We start from the raw sequence: 23,061 nt of genomic DNA, 5'->3' as shown, positions 1-23,061 counted from the left end.
AGCAGACAGGTAGAATCCAAATTGCAGTTGGAGACCACTGTGACGTGGTCTCCAATTCAGTGCCACTAGCAATCAGGATTCCCTTCACCCTGTGTGACCTAAACCCTAGTGTTCGCCATGCCAGATTGACCCCAGATTATTGGTCTGCATAGATCTGTCCTATAAATGCTACAAGTGGCTACCATGTAACCTTAAGGGCGTCATCGGTTGGAAGGTAAAGTTCAATAGTCCAAACTCTATTCAAGTATCACTGGATGGATAAACCTTGCAAATGCCCTCAGTTCCTTGCTGTTTCTATCCTTAGTGGACAGGATCAGTGAAGAACTTTGAAAGTGTACATCTTAATTAGTTACTTCAATTGATCCAACCAAGAATTTCTGACCAAAGGGGAGCTAGCATGGGGTAGCAGATCAATATAAACTCTAGTTAGTATACCAACAATCTTGCAGGATGGCTATCCCTTATCTGAAATGCTTGGAATCAAAAGTGTTTTGGATTTTAGAATATTTACATATTCATAATCAGGGCCCCTGGTGGCACAGTGTGTTAAAGCGCTGAGCTGCTGAACTTGCAGACCAAAAGGTCCCAGGTTCAAATCCCAGGAGCAGAATGAGCACCCGCTGTTAGCCCCAGCTCCTGCCAACCTAGCAGTTCGAAAACATGCAAATGTAAGTAGATCAATAGGTACCGCTCCAGCAGGAAGGTAACGGCGCTCCATGCAGTCATGCCGGCCACATGACCTTGGAGGTGTCTATGGACAACACCGGCTCTTCGGCTTAGAAATGGAAATGAGCACCAACCCCCAGAGTCGGTCATGACTGGACTTAACGTCAGGGGAAACCTTAAAAAATCAGTTGTCTAACAGCTTGGACACAAGTCTAAGCCAAAATTAATTTATGTTTCATAGATACTTTATGCACATAACCTGAAGATTATTTTATACACAATATTTTTTAATAATTTTGTGCATGAAGCACTTTATGAAACCTGTCCCTGCTGCTTTTAATTACTCTGATTTTATCTGCTTGGATTTTAATGCATTGTCCATTATTTTATTTTGTGTATCGTTGAAATGTTTTAAGTTTTGTCAAATATGTTGTGTCGTTGTTTCGGGCTTGTCCCTGTTGTGAGCTGCCCCAAGTCCCTTCAGGGAGATGGGGCAGGATATAAAAATAAAGTTGTTGTTGTTATTATTATTATTATTATTATTATTATTATTATTATTATTATTATTATTATTATTATTGAGTCTCAGAAAGGAAAGTTCTCACTTTCTCAGCCATTCATGTAGGACTTTTGACCCTGTAGAATTTCCACATAATTGATACTTAACCTGTATGGCCTTTCCAGTGTTTGTTTTACAGTTCATTTCTACCATATTTCTGTGTAGTCATACAAGGCATAGATAACAACTGTGTGACACTTTAATAGTGACTTGTTTCAGTGTTGCAATTTATGTATATGAAAGGAAATCTCCAAATTCTATCCCATTTATTTTCTTCTATTAGCACCCAAGCTCAGCCTCTCTTCTAAGAACCTTCAATAGGCCTATATGTAATGTCAATAATCATTGTGTAAATCTCAGAGGTCAGTCCCTTAATCCTATTAGTGGTATCAATGTAGTCTGTTTCAAAAGCTGCAAAGGAGTCTAATATAACCTAGAGGCAAATGTGAGATTGTGCAATTTGTTCAGCTAGCCAAACATGTGTTATGCCAGTTTTTCTACTGATAGTTCTTCTGATATAGGTCTGCTTTTAGAAACAAATCCTTCAGCCTATATATATATGGACATCAAAGGGAATGAAGAGCACATATTTTAACTTATTTGAATCATATCCTGTGTATTTCAGTTCTAAAAAAGATTAGCTTTCTTAGCTTAGCTTTCTCTTGATACCTGATAAGAAGATATGGTAAGATAAGGATATGCTTGGGTTGTAATCGCTTTCCATTTGTACACATAGTATTTTCTCTAAGAATGAAATCCAGAGCTGACCCAAGGGGAGTCAGCACATGGAGAGGCAGCTTATTATCTCCAGAGAAAACAGAGGGCTTTCTTGCTGTTGCTACCCATCTTTCTTGCTACTCTTCTTCCTGATGAACTGCTGTCAGCATCATTCATTTCTTCAAGGACTGGATCTCTTCGGGTACTGAAAGAGGTTCTAAAAAACTGCAAGCCTGACTTTCACCTTTCCTCTTCTGTAAGGGGATAAAATCTAGATGCTTTAAGTAGTAGGATTGCCATCAATGGTTTCACCCCTTTGAGGGAACCACACTGCTATTGGAGCAAGGGCCAGTCCTCCTGTTAGGAAGGCTGAAGAGTTTGTTTGTTTGGCCTTTAACAACATGCCTGCTAGCAGATACAATGTCTGATATGGAGAGCAAGATGGGGCAAGCAAGCCAGGAAGCAGCCACAAATACAATAGTAGTAAAGGGACATATAGCTTGGGGAGACAATTATGTTACCATGAGGAAGGGAATACTGGTTGCCCCCAAACTGCCCCTCATTTCAAATACCCTGAATAGCCTTGTCGACAGACCCCTGCATTGAAAATGTGGCTGCTTAATGCCAGGCTCATCAATAGAAAAACATCATTGATCTTGGATGTACATGTTGACCTAGAATCATAAAATCATGGAATAATAGAGTTGGAAGAGACCTCATGGGCTATCCAGTCCAACCCCCTTCCAAGAAGCAGTAAATCACATTCCAAGCACCCCTGACAGATGGCCATCCAACCTCTACTTAAAAGCCTCCAAAGAAGGAGCCTCCAACACAGTCTGGGGGAGAGAGTTCTACTGCTGAACAGCTCTCACAGTGAGGAAGTTCTTCCTGATATTCAGGTGAAATCTTATTTCCTGTAGTTTAAAGCCATTGTTCCGCGTCCTAGTCTCCAAGTTACTCAATACATAGGTTAGACATTTGATTACATAGACCTAAAATTATTCATTCCTATACTGACAACTGATGGACATCTCAGCTCACAGACTGGTTACCAAGAGACCACAAGCGACCCTTGAGCAGACCTCCTACTCGATGGGATAAACAAGTGGTTAAGCTATTCGGCCAGAAATGGAAAAGAAAAGCACAAGATTATATATTGTATATATTCAATCTATTTCCAGGAGTTTTGTTTTTTACTTTATTGCATGTCCAAAAGTATCTCCTCTTATGAACCACCTCGGAGTCTAAGATCATCTGGGGAGGCCCTGCTCTCGGTCCCACCATTATCACAAGCACGATTGGTGGGGACGAGAGACAGGGCCATCTCTGTGGTGGCCCCTAGGAATGGAACTCCCTCCCAAGTGATATTAGATCAGCCCCCTCCCTCCTGGCCTTCAGAAAGAGAGTTAAAGCTTGGCTTTGGGAGGTCTTTGGGAAATAGTAGTGCAACAAAATTACTAGAAATCGTGCAACTGATCATGGAACGGCCTTAGACTTCACCTTTGGGTGGCATCTCAACATTGGATTGTATTTTAACTATGTTTTTTGTATGTTCAGTTTGAATCTAATCCTATTTTATGTTTCATATTTTAGGCACTATGTAGTGCCATTTGTAAGCCGCCTTGAGTCCCCCCAAGGATAGAGAAAGGTAGGATATAAATATGGTAAATAATAAATACATAGGTAAAGGTAAAGGTTTCCCCTGACGTTAAGTTAAGTCATGTCTGACTCTGGGAGTTGGTGCGCATCTCCATTTCTAAGCCGAAGAGCCAGCATTATCCATAGACACCTCCAAGGTCATGTGGCCGGCATGACTGCATGGAGTGCCATTACATAAATACATAATATAATAAATACATAAATAAATATTGCATGTCCACCACATGTGATAAAATGTGCTTTTTTCTGCTTTTGGAACACCTGGAGCACATCTACACTGATCCTTCATCCTGAAGCAGGAGAGACGAATTAGCTCCATGGAGGCTGGATGATGCATGGAGCAGATTTGGGCTATATGGCCTTGAACCAAGTTTTAAAAATTGCAAGTTGCCCCCAGTTTCCCCTGAGAACCCACAACAAACTACAATTTAGGGCCCTTTTAAGCAATTGAGCCAATTCTGAGATGGAATTGACAATAACTAGTTACACAGCAATCCCTTATTCCCTGGGCTCCCCTCCATTTCTCATTGTAGTGGCAGCTACCAGGCACGGAATGGTATCCATTCCTTGTTAAGGTAAATGTTTCCCCATGACATTAAGTTCAGTCATGACCGACTTTGGGGGTTGGTGCTCATCTCCATTTCTAAGCCAAAGAGCCAGTGTTGTCCGTAGACACCTCCAAGGTCATGTGGCCGGCATGACTGCATGGAGCGCCGTTACTTTCCCGCCGGAGCGGTACCTATTGATCTACTCACATTTGCATGTTTTCTTACTGCTAGGTTGGAGGAGCTGGGGCTAACAGCGGGCGCTCATTCTGCTCCCGGGATTTGAACCTGGCACCTTTTGGTCCGCAAGTTCAGCAGCTCAGCACTTTAACACACTGTGCCACCAGGGGCCCCTCCATTCCTTGTTAGCTGGAGTGAAATCAGTGGGGGTTCAAGGGCAATTGGAGAATGGAGGGGGAAAGGAGGGGATGGGTTCTCCTCTCTCTCTCTCCCCCCCCCCCCCCGCCATATAATTCTGGCACCCTGACCAACATCACTCCATCACGGAGGAATGTTAAGGTTAACCATCTTGCAGTGGCCTGTGGGCTGTCAGTCAAAACTATTCTAGAGCTTATCCGGAACTTGACACTGGATCGGCATCAGAATACATGTCTGTGTGGAATCACCCCTGGATTGTATTACAAAGGCCTGATTTTGGCTGTGTTGCACTAGAGTAGGGCCAGAATCCTGTTTCATCTGTTTCTTTCGTGGTTTTGCATGGAATGGTACAACCCCACGGGAACAAAAGAAACAATGAAACAAATTAAGAAAAAGAACGGTAGCCATTTGGTTGGCTGATTTTTGGAGCTTGGCTGTAGGCCCTGGCTGGCAGGGCCTACAGCCAAGTGCCAGGCACTCCACGCTCTTAGGCCCAGCTCATAGGGCCTACAGCTGAGCATCAAGCACACAACGCTCATAGGCCCGGCTCACAGAGACTATGAGCATCGAGTGCTCGGTGCTCAACTGTATGCCATGTGAGCCTGGCCTACGAACCTTTGAGCACTCAATGTTCGTAGGACCTGCCTGCCACGTCTACGGGCCAGTCTCACAGGGCATACGCGCATCGAGCACTCAGCACTCAATTGTAGGTCCTGAAAGCTGAGCCTATGAGCCATCGAGCGCTTGATGCTCACAGGTCCTGCGAGCCAGGCCTACAATCGAGTGCTTGACTGTAGGCCCTGCAAACCAGGCCTACGAACCATCAAACGCTAAATGGCTCGTAGGCCCGGCTTGCAGGGCCTGGCACTTTGCCACCCAAGGCCCGAAAAATCTTTGTTTTCTTTGGATCTTGAAAGAAAAGCCCATTCGTATAGGTGCCTGTTTCCATAAGCGGCAGATGGAAACGGGGCCATATGAATGGTACAAATAGAAACAGTAATTCCATACAAATGCACAAGACTAGTTTGCACACCTGAAATCTCAGGTTTGTAGCTCGGGCATAGTCTTGTCCTAGCTCCGCCACCTTTACAGGTACAGAGGTCGAAGACCTAGAAGAGTGCCTTCGGTGGCAGATCCCAGGCTAGGAAGTGCTCTGCCAAGGATGTCTCAATTGGTCCTTTCCCTGCTCTCCTTTCATCAGCAGGCAAAGCTCTTCCTATTTAACCAAAGCTTCAGTTTTTAATTGGTTAGAGTAGTATAATGGATAGGTTTTAATGTGCTTTTTATTGTTTTAAACTAATGTTTTAACTGGTTTTGATAAAATATAGTTATCCCCCCTGATACTTTACCCAATAATTAAAACTTTAAATCAGAAAATTCTTTCACTTTCTGTCTGTCATACAAATACAAGTCGAACATCCCTTATCTGAAATTGTCTGCATGAATGATTGAGACAGTGACACCTGTTTATAGTTTCATAATCTTTCATTAGTAGAACACCAAATGCCTGATATATGAGTAATTAAGAGATTGGCTCAAGATAATCTGCATTTGCTTTTCTCACTCTCCATGGAGGTGATGATACAAAAGTACTTAGATTTCTTATAATTAATTTTAAGTCCCAAATGTGTACAAAATCCACTCAGAAGTTCTTTTAAGTTTTAAGATACTATTTTGGGCTTGGAAAGACAAAGGAGGGTGTCATCCATGTAAAGCCTGAGCCTATGTTCCTATTTTTACTGTCACACCTATAATACCTGACTCTCTGGTGATTCAAAGTTAAAAGATATGTGGCGTAAGGTCATAGATTGTTACACAATTTTTCCAGAAGTAAGCCAATGTACAGGTTAAACTCCACTGGGCTTGGTTCAAATCAGTTCCTATCTCTGTTTATGTGGCTATAAAAATTAGCATGATGTTTTCTTTTTAAAATATTATATTGAAAGAAACTGAAAATTTGGCATGGAACTATCAGCAAGAATCTTGAATGCTTTGACAGAATGTACAGAAAAACCCAAATAACATAAAAAGGTGAAACAGAAAAATAAAAATCTAGTCCAGATGCTTGTTATAGATTCTTTGGGATGAGGGTAGGCCGTCAATCCAAATCTGACTTTTGCATTGTGTGTATGTGTGTGTGCGAGAAGGCCTTACATTTATTATTTAAACTGTGATGTTTATTCATATCATGATCTGATTACCATGCTCAATATATCCCATATGCATGGGGGTATTGGGATAACGATACAAAAGGTTTCCTAGGGTAGATCCTCTCTTACTCAGACACAGCCAACCCTCCGAACCAAAATCCCACCCCCCACCCCCAGTCAAAATCCTAGCTACAGGCCTGCATGCAGTAATGAATTTATGCCAAGTGATGGCTGACATTTTCCATGCCAGTGGAGTGGTGAACCTACTCTGAGCTTTAGTCCAAGCTTTGAGGGAACTACTAAAATAGCTGAATACTAGTACAGTAGAGTCTCACTTATCCAACCTCCACTTATCCAACATTCTGTATTATCCAACGCAGTCTGCCTTTTAGTAGTCAATGTTTTTGTAGTCAACGTTTTCAATACATTGAGATATTTTGGTGCTAAATTCATAAATACAGTAATTACTACATGACGTTACTGTGTATTGAACTGCTTTTTCTGTCGATTTATTGTAAAACACGAATGTTTTGGTGCTTAATTTGTAAAATCATAATGTAATTTGAGGTTTAATAGGCTTTTCCTTAATGCCTCCTTATTATCCAACATTTTCGCTTATCCAATGTTCTGCCGCCCCGTTTATGTTGGATAAGCGAGACCCTACTGTATTTACAAAATATACTAAATGCTTTGGATAATGTGTTTAATGTTTGGATGAAAACCTGGAGTGCACAGACATCCTCCTAAAATGGACACTACCAGATGGCACTCTTTATACCAAATTGTACGGTTTAATCTTTAACTTTACCGGATGCTGGATTTTACTTTTCTGTGTCATAGCTTTCTTTGGAAATTTCATTTTACATAGAAATCTTCCTATTTTCCATGTATATGTAGAGAAAAGTTTTCAGTTGGGAGTTCATTATTCTCTCCACATGTTTAAATGTACTCTTTGCTTTAACCTTAGTTTAACTTATGTCCCTGGGGAAATATTTCTCTGGATGCACTGTTCATGACATGATTGTCATAGAAGTAGATCACAGCAGGGGAAAAGTATAGCATACCAATGAAACCCAGACTCAACAATGTTTCTCTTTTTTAATGTTGTCAAAATATCCCCCCTCTTGAAAAGATCAACTAAATCAACTTAAGAATATAAACCATATAGGGGGGGGAGGGGGGGAGGGAGAGGGAGGGAGACCCATGTAAGTTCCACAACAGTGAAGCCACTGTTTCAGTAGACTGAAGTAGATTGTTTCTCCAGCATCTCAGCTGGAACCCATGCATTGCAGAGAAGATTAACTAGTTATTCACTGAAATCAGAATGCCCCAGGGGAGGTGGAACAGAAATGTGTGCTTAAGGCTCACCTTAATCTTCCAACAAAAGAGTTTTGGCCCATGCCTTGGAACCATATCTCTCTGAGTTCATTGAAAATGTACTGTATGAAATGCAGTATTTCATTTGGGACTCATATACAGTAGAGTCTCGCTTATCCAACCTCCATTTTTCCAACGTTCTGTATTATCCAATGCAGTCGGCCTTCTAGTAGTCAACGGTTCAGGACCTGCTTATCTCCGCGATCGCCTCCTCCCCTATGAACCCAAACGCGCCTTGAGATCTTCTGGAGAAGCCCTTCTCTCGCTCCCACCTCCGTCTCAGATGCAGTTGGTGGGGACGAGGGAGAGGTCCTTCTTGGTGGTGGCCCCTCGGCTCTGGAACTCCCTCCTCAGGGAGATCAGACTGGCACCTTCCCTGTCCACTTTTCGTAAGGACCTTAAAACGTGGGTATTTCGATCAGCCTTTGAGTAAATAATTCCAACCAGATGTTTAACTTGTTAAAATTGCTGCACCTTATCAATGTCCCTCATTGAATCCCCACCGCGAAATAAAGAGTCCAGACACAAGATGTGGAGAAATAAATGGGCCATTTATTGACCTAATTATAAAACTGGTAATTGAGATAATTGACTAGTTGTGGGGGAGAGCACTGCGACATGGGTAATGGTGAGGCCAGGTATCTTTTGGGACCACCTGCCAAGCCAACCCCTGGGTGAAACACTTGACCCCGGGGGCACTCCACATTGATGGTTTGCTGTCCCGGCCAGTCATTACTGGAAGGCCGTCCCTGGGCACCTCTCCCCCGGACCATAAAGCCCCCTAGGAGAGAGGCGAACCCCCCAAGGTAAGCCCTAAGGGAGATATTTTGGGGAACCCCCTGAGCCATAGAGCCTACGGAGATAACCCAAAATCCCCCTTCACCCCAGTATGGAAGGGTGCCAAGGTGTACGCCGATCCAAGTTCTCCCCACTTCCTGCCAGTGACACCTATTTATACAGCCCCCACCCGTTTAAATTCCTTACTCCCAGCAGCTTCAATGTGGGGTAGGCGAAAAACCCTCCTCTATAAGGAGGGGAAAAATTCCTACCCGGCCCTAATGCGACCAGCTTAACTCATATTGAACTGAGGGCGAGAGGGTGGGTTGTGCTGCAGGGAAGTGAATGCAAAGAGGAGAGGGCTAGCTGAAGCGAGGTTCCTTTTGCCCCTCCTCTTTGCCAACTGGCGGGAATACCAGCCAGAACCAACTGGTCCTTCGCAGGGGGGATTCAAATGCTCCTTCTGTCTGGAGGTGCGTGTTCTTGTCGACTCTTAATTCTTTAATGAGACTTTCCTGCCTTTCCTGATCGCCCTTACTATTTTCTTGAGCATCACGCAGAGTTCGTATAATCCCACCCCTACACACTCCATATTATGTTTGGGTTTTAGGATTTGATATGTTCTATGCTGTTTTGTATTGTTTTGTTTATATTGTTTTAAATTATGAATTGTGTTTTAATGTATGTTGATGCTAGGCTTGTGCCCATGTGAGCCGCCCCGAATCCCCTTGGGGAGACGGGAGCGGGATATAAAAATAAAGTAGTAGTTGTTGTTGTTATTGTTGTTATTATTATTATTATTATTATTATTATTATTATTATTATTATTATGTTTTTGTAGTCAATGTTTTCAATACATTGTGATGTTTTTCATAGTTACAGCAATTACTACATAACTTTACCATGTATTGAACTGCTTTTCTGTCGATTTGTTGTAAAATATGATGTTTTGGTGCTTAATTTATAAAATCATAATGTAATTTGATGTTTAATAGGCTTTTCCTTAGTCCCTCCTTATTATCCAACATTTTCAATTATCCAACATTTTGCCGGCTCATTTATGTTTGATAAGTGAGACTCTACTGTATATGTATGTATACACACACACACAACTGAAGTGCGCTAAAGTGAACATGCCTAGATATGACCCAACGCATCAGGGAAAATCTTAAATGAAATATTATGTATATGCTTGTGGAACTTTTCCAGTTTCTTGCTGTGCCCTGAGCTCACCCAAAGAGGCAATGCTGGCAGGAAGAACCAAATAATGTCAACAAAGGATCTCATCTCCTGAGAGGATCCAAGTGTTGGGAACTGCCAGACACAAACAGTACCTTGATGAAATCTATATACTTTCTATTGAACTGGTCATATTTACATATCCGCCCCACTGTCTCGGGTTTACTCATAATCCTATCTTGGACTAGTTTACATATTCCCCCAGTCTGTTTCCCCAGTCCAGCCCCTTCTCCAGGGGTGGGCTTTCCAAACAGCTCTAGCTTCAAACAGACAGCTACTTATTTTTCTTGCCACAAGGAAGACTCCATCCACCTCTGACACCATGGGGATTCCCCAGCCGAGGATCTAGATTGAAAGATGGCCAGTTTTTGGGCAATCAAGGAAGGGCTTTGATTGGCTGTCACTTGCACTGTACTATATGGTTATGTCCAATTCCTTTTGAGTGGAGACTCTGTATCAGACATCCTTTCAGACCTGAAAGTATTAAACCTCTGTTCTTTTAGCCTTCAAACCCAGTTTGCATGTTTCTCTGGGCATCCTGGGCATCAGATCCTCATCCCTTTGGGGATTAGCTGAATTTGGGTTTCAAAACATTGACCTCAAAGGCCTTTGCTATGGTTTTGGCCCCTTGGACATTTTAGATGCAGAGAAACCCCCCTTCCCCAACCAGAAATGACATGGTAGTGATTGCCAAACTCATCCCAGAAAGATTACCATATTTAGCTATGTAGGAGGTCATGAAACACTCGTGTGGAGTGAGTGATTGGTAAATGTCATCTAAGTTAGTCTCCCTTAGTCTTCCTCTTTTAATCTCCTTTAGTCTTGTTGAACAACCTAGCTTGATCTTCTGTTTGCATTGCTTGTTAATGTGTTCCCTTGGCTGTTTATGACTCTGTCTGAGTGTTTAACTAGTGAATTTATTCTCCCCACCCCAACTGCCCATATTTATCTGTGTTATATTTTAGATAAAAGGCAGAAAAGCAGCCTAGGGCAGCAAAGAAAAGACAAAGTGTTATCTAAGACCACACAAAGGCAGGCAGCAAATGAATTAGAGTAAACTGAAAGGGCTCACAGAGGCAACAGCCTGTGAACTCCTTAAGAGATAGCCCCAAAGAGTATTGATCAGGACAGGCAGAAAACTCTCAGCAGTCAGCAGTAGAAGCAGGATCCAGAATAAAAGAACAAAGAGCCACACCAGGTCTCTGTCTCTCTTCCATACACCTCTAAGAGCTCTAGGAAGGCAATTTAAGGCAAAGTGGCATAAGGAATCTAAAAGCCCATCTGAGGATAGTTTTGAATCTTAGCAAGGGATCAGAAATTATTGCCCCATTTCTTGTGCGGTTACTGGAATCAATATCTTTTGTTGTCGTTGTTCCACAGTTGGTGGCAGATGCCCAGTGAGAGAGGAGAAGACATTTAATCTGAGACACTAAATGTCTATTCAGTGTTATCCTTGTATCCTTGCCTGCCTCTTTCCTTTTTCCCCTAAGACCCCTTCCCAGATCCAAGCATTTTACATAGATACAAGAAAATTAAAGTTGGCCCTCCATATCCACAGATTCTGCACCCATGGATTTAACTATCCATGGCTTGAAGATAGTCAAAAGAAAATTCCAAAAAGAAAACCTTGATTTGATTTTGTCACTATATTTAATGGAATTTAAGCATTTATGGATTTTGGGTATAAATGAGGAGGTCCTAGAAAAAAAAACCCAACAAATACTGAAGCTCCACTGTACTTTTACCTTTTATGAATATTCCAAGCATAATCTACACTACAATCTGCTCTCCTTATCTTCATTTTATTCTCAAAATATCCTACTGAGCCATTTCATATTTAGGGACAGCAACTGGCACAAAATGATCTGGTGAATTTCTAAGTTCAGCAGGAACTTAAACTTCCAGGCAGAATTGCAAGCATTCCATCACATGTTCACTCTAATTGTTAGAGCTGCTTCCTTCTATGTCTGAACCTGAGTTTCAGGTTGAACATCTGGGCCAGGGGGGTGGAAATCCACTTCGTTTGCCTCCTCCGTGCTTGGCCCTATGATTAACATTGTATTAAGGAGCTTGAACCAGGTGTTAGCAACTGGAGGCTTTCCTAAAGACTTATCTTCATTGTAACCATTAATCCGCTGATCTCGCTTATCTACCACCCCCACTTTACCTGAGCTTAGCAAACAGGAGATGTACTGTCCATACTATGGAGGAAATAGTCTAGTAGAGATTCCATGTCTGTTCATACTAAAAGCAAGGGAAAGTACCCTTCATCTATGTTTCAGCTAGAGGGGAAGCTGTCTTTAAGCCCTTTCTAGCCATAAGGATGGCAATATGACCAGAAGCTTTGTCAGAGCCTTCTAGTGCATTAGTTATATCAGGCACTCACATTTGTTTACAATTTAAGACACAAGGTAGTAAAAATTGACCTGAAAAAACTGGAATCATTACATGTTTGAACTATAACTCTCAAACCCCCTGGCACAGTGCTAAACAGTGTTAAACATTCCATTTTTTTACAGAGGAGAATCCACTATCTTTAAAAGATTCTAATCCATGGTTGAACTACCATGAAATTATTCCTAATGTTTACATAGAATGACCTTGGTTATACTAAGACATTGGGTTGGGTCCTGTCATGTGGAACAGTAGCAAACAACTTCATCCATCTTGCATATGACAGCCCTCCAGATATCTGAAAATGTTTATCATTACCTCTCAGTCTTTTCTTCCTCATGTTGAACATACCCGACTCCATTAACTATTCATTTCTCATAAGTTTTGGCCTCCAAATATTTTACCACCTTAGTCACCCTTCTCTAGAGACATTCTAGCTTATCAATATCCGTAAACTGTAGTGGGCATACTGTTCCAGATGAGGTCTCACCAAAGTAGAATAAAGCTCCTGTTATGCCTTTTGAGGTGTACACTACAGTTCTGTTAATGCAGTATGGGATTTCACTGGCTTTTCCCCCTTCAGTGTCTAAACTACCAAGATTCCTTGATGCTTTCCACATATATTGCTGTCAAGCGAGGAGTCAGTCGTCTTTTATCTCTGCATTATTTTTTTTCCTCCAAATGTAATAAATTACATTATACTGTGTTGAAATCAATGTCACTCTTGATCCAGCTCTCCAATCTGCTAAGATCTTCTTGAATCCTGGTTCTGTCTTCAGAAGTATCCGTTTCCTATTCCAGTTTGATGTCACCTGCAAATGTGATGGCCAGTGTGATGGCCATGCCCTCTCTTCTACCTTTCAACTTATTTACAGTGATGTTGAAGAAAGCTGGACCCAGGACAGAACCCTATAGTTCTATAGGGGTAAGTCAGTATGCATTGGCAATCTGGTTCTCCAACACTTGCTTAGTTGACAAAATCACTCCCAATAGGAATTAGCTGTTGACTACGCATATATGCAAATAAAAAGTAGCCACAATTTCTATGATATAGAATTGCACAACACTGCCACTTAGTGGTATCCAGTGTTGCCGAGAGAATGCATATATTTATCCCATTATTAAAGATTGGAAAAGAATTTCATTGCATTTGAAAAGTCTTAACAGTATCTTACAGCTTCCCAGATATTTTATGAAAAGGATTCTACCTCATTGTGGAAGTTCACATTTTTATGAGACTCACACAGCCTTCTGGAAAATAAAATGCATCTAGTACATACAGCTGAATTTTAAAAATGCATAAGCCTGCATTCACCAGTGAGGGAAATGTGTAAACAAACAAATTTATCTAAAATGGATCTATAAATGCACACATTTTTAAAAAAGGGATAAAAAAGTATAAAAAGAAAACCAAAGTCTCTCAGCCTTATCTGAAATTTGTGTTGACTGCCTAATGGTCCAATATTTTTAAATAAAAAATACACAAGAATACTTTATAAAGAGTCTGCAATAATAGGCCATCCTGGATCCATTCAAAAATCGTATTTCCAAGAGTTTTGCAAGTGCCTCACCTGACAACATTTGTCAGAAAGGCCTGTTTCCTCAGTTCTATGAAACAGAAAGGCAAAAGGAAAAAAAATTGTGTCAAGATTATAAAGTTGCAGCAAAAAAATTCTGTGACATTGTTGGAATTGAGTTTCATCTTGCCTCCTCTTTTTAAAAGAAAAGAATATTAAGAGTCAGCTGTTCATGATAAGCAGAATTCAGTATTTTCTTTGCACTGAGAGAAATCAGAGAGAAAGTGTATGTATGTATGTATGCATGCATGCATGCATGTTTGAACGATTAGTGTTCAAATCATCAGTGGCATTTTGTCACAACATGGGGAAATATGTGTTAATTTTATTAAAATGGTTAGATTTTACCCTGTATTTCAATAACCTATAATGATGTATAATAGAATAAATGTGAACAATTAAATTAATTATTAACATTCAATATTGAATCATAAAATCATAGAGTTGGAAGAGACCACATGGGTCATCAAGTCCAACCCCCTGCCATGCAGGAAAGCAATCAAAATACCCCTAACAGATGGCCATATGTTTAAAAGCCTCCAAGGAAGGTGTTTCCACCACACTCTGAGGCAGAACGTTCTACTGCTGAACAGCTTTCACAGTCAGGAAATTCTTCCTAATATTCAAGTGGAATCTCCTTTCCTTTAGTTTGAACCCATTGCTCTGAGGCCTAGTCTTCAGGGCAGCAGAAAACGAGCCTGCTCCCTCTTCCTTATGACATCCTTTCAAATATATAAACATGGCAATCGTGTCTCCTCTCTACCTCCCCTTCTGCAGGTTAAACATATCCAGCTCTTTAAGACACTCTTCATAGTTCATTGTCTCCAGACCTTTGATCGTTTTAGTTGCCCTCCTCTGGACACATTCCATCTTGTCAATCTCTCTCTTGAATTGTGGTGCCCAGAATTGGACACAGTATTCCAGGTGAGGTCTGGCCAAAACAGAATAGAGAGGCACCATGATTTTCCTCTATCTAGACACTATACCCTTTTGATGCAGCTCCAAATCCCATTGTTGGCTCATGCTCAACCTGTGGTTGACTAAGACTCCAGGATCTTTTGTCGAACCAGGAATCACCCATCCTGTATCTGTGCATTTTGTTTTTTTCTGCCCAAGTGAAGTATCCTACATTTCTCCTTGTTGTAATTCATTTTGTTAGATTTGGCCCAGCTCTCTAATCTGTTGAGATCATTTTGAATTCTGATCCTGTCCTCTGGAGTATTAGCTATCCCTCCCAATTTGATGTCATCTACAAACTTGATAAGCATGCCCTCTAAACCTTCACCCAAGTCATTAATAAAGACGTTGAAAAGTACTAGGCCCAGGACCAAACCCTGTGGCACTCCACTAGTCCTGTCTTTCCAGGATGAAGAGGAAACATTGGTGAGCACCCTTTGCGTTCAGTCAGTAATACAATTACAAATCCATCTAACAGTATTATTATTTAGCAATTGTTTGCAAGAAGATCATGAGGAACCTTGTCAAAGGCCTTACTGAAATCAAGATATGCTACATTCACAGCATTCTCTGTATCTATCAAGTATCTACCAATCAAATGAAACTACCCAGCACATTAAGATAATGTGAAATTGTCAAACCTATGTACCTATATGAACTTGCTGCTGCCAGTGTTGTTGTGTGCTTTCAAGCCATTTCTAACTAAGGGTGACCCTAAGGTGAACATACCATTTTTTTCTTGGTAAGATTTGTTCAGGGAGACTTGGATGGGTGGTATTGACTTTATTTCAGAACAAGGAACTGGCAAAACCACCTCTGAGTAATCCTTGCCTAAGAAAACCTTAAGAAATTCATGTGGTTGCTATAAGCTGACAGACACACAAAAGGACACTTAAAGCATGTTTTAAAGGAAAAGTGCAAATAACATGATGTTTCCTTTACCCCTGGTAACTCATTACACTAGGATATTTTAGGTTATTACAGAAATAGTCATTCACAGGTCTTAAAAAACCTGGCTTAACCAAAATAGTGTTAAGTGAAGCTAGAAATCAAATGTGTTGTTGTGTGTCTTTCGGGCTGTGTGGCCATGTTCCAGAAGCATGTTCTCCTGATGTTTCGCCCACATCTATGGCAGGCATCCTCAGAGGTTGTGAGGTGTTGTTTTACCTCCCTTGAGACCTTGAAAAAAATACCAGCCATCCCAGAGCATTATGCCATAACTGTACTATTCAGTCAAGCAAATAAATTAAAAAGTAAATGGGAAAGATGGTAACTATCGTGTTTGATAGCCCAGTCTCCATCTGTCCTAAGAGTTCTTATAGAAGAGAAGACATAGATTTTTAACATAGCTCATCAGATGTAAAGTACTATTTCCTCTGTATCCATTCAGCTCTGCATCATTAGAGCCAGCAATGGGTGAATATAAAACAGCCCTTTAATAGTCCAGGGAAATTCTAGCAAGGGAAGTGGTGTGGGATTTAATAGCACAATACTCCCAGATTGGCCCATCATTTTAAGATCACTGAAATAACAGCTCCCATTCAGTTACTGATCATCCAAAGATATTGGTTTAGCATGACTCTAGTCAACTTCTTTCTTGCTGCCTTTCTTACTGGAATTTAAATTCCAGACTAGGTTGCTAATGGGAAGTTGCCATTGAATAAAGTTCTGTCATCCCATTTCCTATCCTTATATTTATGCTAGCATGGAAATGTATCTAGATAAAGAACCAGATTCTGAATTTTTAGGAATCTTTAGGTGGTTCTATAGACTACTTCTGGCATAACTTGACCAATGAGTTGGCTTGGAGAACATATGTTGAAATCAGTTCTGTGGAAGCCAAACACTACACCAGGGGTCCCCAAACTTTTAAAACAGGGGGCCAGTTCACGATCCTTCGGACCGTTGGGGGGCCGGAGTATAGTTGGCCACTGAGCAATAATAACAACAACAACAACAACAATAGAAAAGAGGGTTGGAAGAGACCCTTTGGGCCATTGAGTCCAATCCCCTTCTGCCTTTGTGCACCAAAAGCACAACCAAAGCATCCCTGACAGATGGCCATCCAGCCTCAATGTTATTATTATTAATAATAATAAAAACAACAACAACAACAACAATGAGGGTTGGAAGAGACCCCTTGGGCCATTTAGCCCAACCCCCTTTTGCCTTTGTGCACCAAAAGCACAAGCAAAGCACCCCTGACAGATGGCCACCCAGTCTCAATGTAATAATAATAATAATAATAATAATAATAATAATAATAATAATAATAATAATAATAATAATGGTTGTAAGAGAAGAAGACACCCCTTGGGTCATTTAGCCCAACCCCCTTTGCCCTTGTGCCATGGGGGCCGGATAAATAGCTTCGATGGGCCGCATCTGGCCCCCGGGCCTTAGTTTGGGGAGCCCTGCACTACACAGAGCTGATCTAGGATAATGCTGGGCAAAGCCATCTTAACACAGCTTTGCCCTGTGTTAATTCAAGTCAGGGGATACCATGAATTCTGGCCAAGACACACAGTTGGGTCAGTTTGAGAGGGAACCAGCTACAACTATTTTCATTGACATCCTATGTATCTCAGCCCGGATGACACAGGATGACACTTAGGACCTCATCACATGGATGCTTTCTGGACAGAGCCTGGATGGAGCCAGCCGGAGCTGTTCAAATGACACAGGGCTACTTTTGGTAAGGCACCATCCTGGCTCCATCCTGAAAGCATCCTAGAATGGAGCCCTGAGAATACGGGTGGTTACCTGTGTTCCCATAGCCTGCAATGAGGCCAGCACGGGGGGGGGGGGGGTGTTCCCTCGTGTGATGGGGTGATTCAGGCAATGCGGTGTGTAGGATGACGATTTCCCCTGCTACCCCACAGATTCGCCATATTACCTGGAGATTTCACCCACTGACGCCCACATTAGGGACCTCAATATAGTGATGTCCTTACTGTCTCCTTTGTTTTCTGTGTCACAGTATCCATCCGCAACTTAAATCCTATCACTTAGTTGTTTCCTTCAGTGACGCTGGCCAGGGCAATGAGACAATCAAGCAAGGGAGGAGTGATTCCTCCCCTCCTCCTTCCCTCATCAGCCCAGCCAATTTCACTGCCCACAATCTGACTGGTGGGACCCATGTTATGACTGGAGATCACTGCTTCCCGGCAGGAGGTTGGACTGGATGGCCCATGAGGTCTCTTCCAATTCTATGATTCTATGTGGCACTGAGAGCAACTGGAGTGTGTGTGCCTGTATATGCCATCTTGGGGCCAATCCGATGTATACCAGATTGGCCCCATATAGCACTGTAGAGATTCCTAGAGAACAGAAAAAAGTGTAATCATTATTACTTATTATTTTCCCACTTTTGCAGGCTCCTATGCCCTCATTCCCTACAAAAGTAGGGGGCCTATTGTATGCATTGAAAGAAGTATATATTTTATACTTTTAAAGTTTGGCATATTTTCATTGTTATAAGATATTTTCCATCTTTTGTAAAGAAAGGGATCTAAGTGGGTCTAAGGGGTTTTCATTACCACAAGCTATTTTCTTTTTTAACAAAACTTCCCTAGATATGTTCTGACCATCTTATATGGAAGTTTCAGAGCTATTTTGCTAGCGTAGCTTAGTCAAAATTTAATAACGATAATAACAATTGGGTTGACAGAAAAAGCACATTCATTCAACATTGAATTATACTGTTCATGTGAGACCAGGATGGTTTTTCAAAAGAATCACAGTGGAATACGTTTCTTTTGAGGTGCCTTTTCTCCTCAGCCTTCCTGTCTGCCTGCCTGCATTCATTATTTTATAAATGTAAAAGGTTTCAAGCCTTCTACCCACAGGTGTTCACTTCAATCCAATCTATCAGCAATAGGGCACTTTCTCTTTTCAGGTGCCACATGACAATTTTCTGCACTGCCTTGCTGTGCGGCATTTGCAGTTTCAAAAGAGCAAACGGCAAAATGATGTCTGCTATTCCGTTTTCCTTTGTGGGGAAAACTGGTGCTCCGCAGCCAAACTCTCCTTATAAACTTCAAGTGGAAACAATGGATCCAATTTAAATTGAGTGACCATTATTAGGTTGCTGAGGAGAGCGGTGAAAAGCCGGTCCAGGCTTATTTCTTTTTACCAAGTAGTAAAAGAAAGTCATTTTAAAGGCTGGTAGAGAATGAACCAAAAATAATCATCCACCAGGAGATTTCATTATATGTAGTGTAGACAGATTAGAAAAATGTTGGTCACTTATCTTGGTTTTCACTTTGCTCCATTGTCTAGATTTTTTGTGCAGGGATATATTTTTAATAATGTTGTTACAAAGCACTGTGAAGGCTATTTGTAGAAATGTAAGGCATATCTGTGACACAATACAATCTTGCAAGGAAGTCATTAGACTCACAACAAAAATGTATAGTTGACAAACAAGGGTCATTTTAAATAACCCCTATGTCATTATTGGCCATATAGTAAACTGTATTGTGGAAGGCTTTCATGGGTGGAATCACTGGGGTGTTATGTGGTTTCCGAGCTGTATAGCTGTCTTCTGGCAACATTTTCTCCTGCTTGTATCTGTGGCTGCCATCTTCAGAGGAAGGGGCTGCGGTGGCACAATGGGTTAAAAGCTTGTGTTGGCTGAACTACTAACCTGAAGGTTGGTGGTTCAAAACCACGAGATGGAGTGAGCTCCCATCTGTCAGCCCTAGCTTCCCATGCGGGAACATGAGAGAAGCCTCCCAACAGGATGGTAACACATCCGGGCATCCCCTGGGCAAATGTCTTAGTAGACGGCTAATTTTCTCATACCAGAAGTGATCCAATTTGCTTCTGTCATGATTAAAAAAATCTTCAGATGATCTTCTGAACACCTCAAATAGTAAACTATTTCTCTGTAACAATCCACATTTGTTATATTTCTTTGTTAACAATTCCAGACTATCAGAAAATGGTAAGGAAGAGTGAAAAGAAAATGGCCCATGCTACATAATGAGAGATTGCATCCACATGGCTCACTGCACCATGATTTACAATTGCTGTCAAAGGTCAGTCATAAATGTATGCAGCGGTCTCAAGTTTAATTAATGTATGTGCGTATTTCCAATAAGGAACAAGTTCGCAGGAAGGCCATAGAATGTATTTAAGCTCTAAGTGTTTAAACAAATAATTTTGCTTGATTATATAAAAGGTGTGCACAGACTAAAATGAAGATACATTAATCTCCGTGCCAAATTAGATAACTCTCATTGCCAAAATGATAGCAAGATAGGGTCAAACTTGACACTAGGGGACATGCATTTCCCTGGCAATTAATATATAATTTCCCTCTCCACACTGAGAGTTTCTTACATGTTTCAGCAATTAAACTTGCAAATTAAGCCCATATTTTTTTCTTTGAATTACCAATAATAACGGCTATAAGTAAAATATGAAATTGTGGTCAATTGTGTGCTATAACAATCAAAGGTCTTTTGCCACTTGAACGGTCACCTCTTCTAAATTTGGGCCAATTGTAACATTTTGACCTTGAGCTTCTGTTCTGTGAAAGCATCTTGGTCTTATCCTCTTGGTTAGTTTCAACCAAAGTTGATACATTGGTTCAATTGTTAAACAGTGAGTCAACGTATGAGGAAATCTCAGGCAAACAATAGGTCTTCTCTAACTGAAATTAACAGTAGAACCCAGGTTCTCACTTATCCTAAGGAAAATATATGCCTCATATCGGCTCAGATAAGTTATAGGTTCATATACATGAATCTTCCAAACTCTTTATTTTATGCATTATTATTTAAAACAACTATATCTGTGCAGTTTAATTTCCATCTTTAAAAGCATTGTCCTACCCTTGTGTAATGGTACACAGGTAATTTTCACAGCGATATAAATATTCCTTGAGGTTTCAATATACTTTTGCATAATTCCACCTTGTGTTTGATTCGATATACAGGTTGAGTATCCCTTATCTTGGGCCAGAAGTGTTTTGAATTTTGGAATATTTGCATATATTTTACATAATGAACTCTCTTGGAGATAGGACTCGCGTCTAAACACGTACTTCATTTATGTTTCGTATATACACCATATCTGCATAGCCTGAAAGTAACGTAGCACATAATATTTATAATAATGTTATGCATAAAATAAGTTTGCATGTATTGAACCATCAAAAAGCTATCTCTGCCACCCATATGGACAATTTTGGAGTATTTCAAATTATTGATTTCTGGATAAGGGATACTCAACATCTATTCAGGATTAAAAATATAGGTATGAATGTTCATACATTGTGTATTCAGTTTCAACACCTGTTATTATAATGTCGTATATCGAGAGAGAGAGAGAGAGAGAGAGAGAGAGAGAGAGAGAGAGAGAGAGAGAATATTTTGAACTGAAGACCTTTCAGTATGTTTACAGTTCTTACAATAATCCACAAGATGGCAGTAAGAGAGAAGGTATAGAATATTTTTGAATTACACTCTAGCTTTAGGCTGAGTTACCACTGTTTTGTGCCAGAGCTTTTGAACTTGGCTATTACATTGTATTCAGTGGTAGGGTTTAGATCATTCATAGTGTATTTCCAATAACCTTATATCATTCTCCCAGTTGTGTAATTTTCTTTCCAAGAAAAGTTCTCTAGGTCTTTTTTAAGGGCAGAGCATGGAAGTTAGGGAAGTCCATGAAAAAATAATAATAAATGCAGTTGGATTTTTCTCTGGTTCATTAGGAGCAACCAAAATGTCACAAAATACTTTGATGGTCCTGTTAAAAATATAGTTATTTTTTGATATTCTTCCCAACTCTCATTTTTCTTGTGTGTTTTTTCTGTGGTCCTTTCTGCTATTTTGGTAGTATGAAGAATTCACCAGGAAGTAAACAAAGCTACACCTTTTTATGGATGTGTTTGTGTGTTGTGTATTTAATAGCCCTTGTGATCAATGAAAAAATTTTCAATACTCATTACTAAATTGGGGGGGGGGGGGGCTGAATAGTTTCTAAAGTGTTTCTGAAATACGAGGGCTATCCAGAAAGTACATTACGTTATGGAATTAAAAATGAACAAAGTATAGGAGAAAACATTTACCATATGCAGTTGAAAGCCACACCCAAATACCACATCTCATGTAGTCGCCATTCAAATCTAGGCACTTACCATAGCGATAAATGAGCTTGGTAACTCCTTCCCCACTAAATTCTGCCGCCTCCATAGTCAACCATTTCTTTCCAACAATGGGGGCGTGGCTGGCAACGCAGCGTTTTGGCGACGTTGCGTAGCTGTGGAAAAGGGGAAGGGTTGACGACGGAAGTGGCAGAATTAAAGCCTCAATGTAATGGTCCCTGCCTGTCTCTCTCTGGGCAGGCCATGTGCCGGAGAGGCTTCTTCTTTGCCCAGCCATCCAGCTGGGCATCCCTTCCACCCACCCATCGCAGGCCCCCTTTGCCACTCCCTTTGGGAAAAGAGCGGGGTTTCTCTCCCAACTACAGGCATCTCCTTGGGAGTCACTTACGAGACTTATATAACTCTTCTGAAAAGTCATAAGTTAGTGTTCTGAATCTTAATTTTTTTTGTGTGTGTGGGCACCGCTTGCGTTTTTAATATTGCATCATATGTACGAATCTTACTAAATAGATCCGGTATATGACTCTTTACACAGTCCTAGTATTTAAACATTCTTGAAATAATGAGACAATCCCAAGTCTAAAGAAACTTTACAATTTTATAGAAATGTGCTGAGCTAAATATTTTTGGAACAGGCAATAGAGCATAAACTACCTCTAATTTCATGAGTGCCTTACAATCTATAGCCAAAAGGCAATCCCTATGTAATGTAGCTGTAATCTGAGCCTTGGCATCTTTATGGGGCAGACCTTGACTAAATTTATCATGAGCCAGTCTATATCAGAGCCGTAAAGCTAAGAGAATTCTCTTAAGCAAGGCTAGCAGTGAGCTGAGAAATTGGATTATGAACCAATCTGATCAAGAGAAAAGTCATAATAATGGCCCAACTCAGGAGAAGATGAGGTCTAACCTTGCAGCAATGTGCAAAATTATTCAAATGTGTGTAGACAAC

General features: G+C 40.8%; 1 long non-coding RNA gene across 1 annotated transcript in view; it reads left to right on the top strand.

Annotated features, from left to right (window-relative positions):
- The window catches only part of LOC134299455 (uncharacterized), a 77,658-nt gene that overhangs the window by 20,033 nt on the left and 34,564 nt on the right, over positions 1-23,061 (top strand). The window contains exon 2 of the long non-coding RNA XR_010006673.1: positions 19,930-20,037. This is a non-coding gene — a long non-coding RNA (uncharacterized LOC134299455). The remainder of the gene's footprint in view (positions 1-19,929; positions 20,038-23,061) is intronic.

The sequence above is a fragment of the Anolis carolinensis genome, chromosome 5 (assembly GCF_035594765.1).
Source record: "Anolis carolinensis isolate JA03-04 chromosome 5, rAnoCar3.1.pri, whole genome shotgun sequence".
Lineage (NCBI taxonomy): Eukaryota > Metazoa > Chordata > Lepidosauria > Squamata > Dactyloidae > Anolis > Anolis carolinensis.
This window is presented reverse-complemented; position numbering and strand designations above follow the sequence as displayed.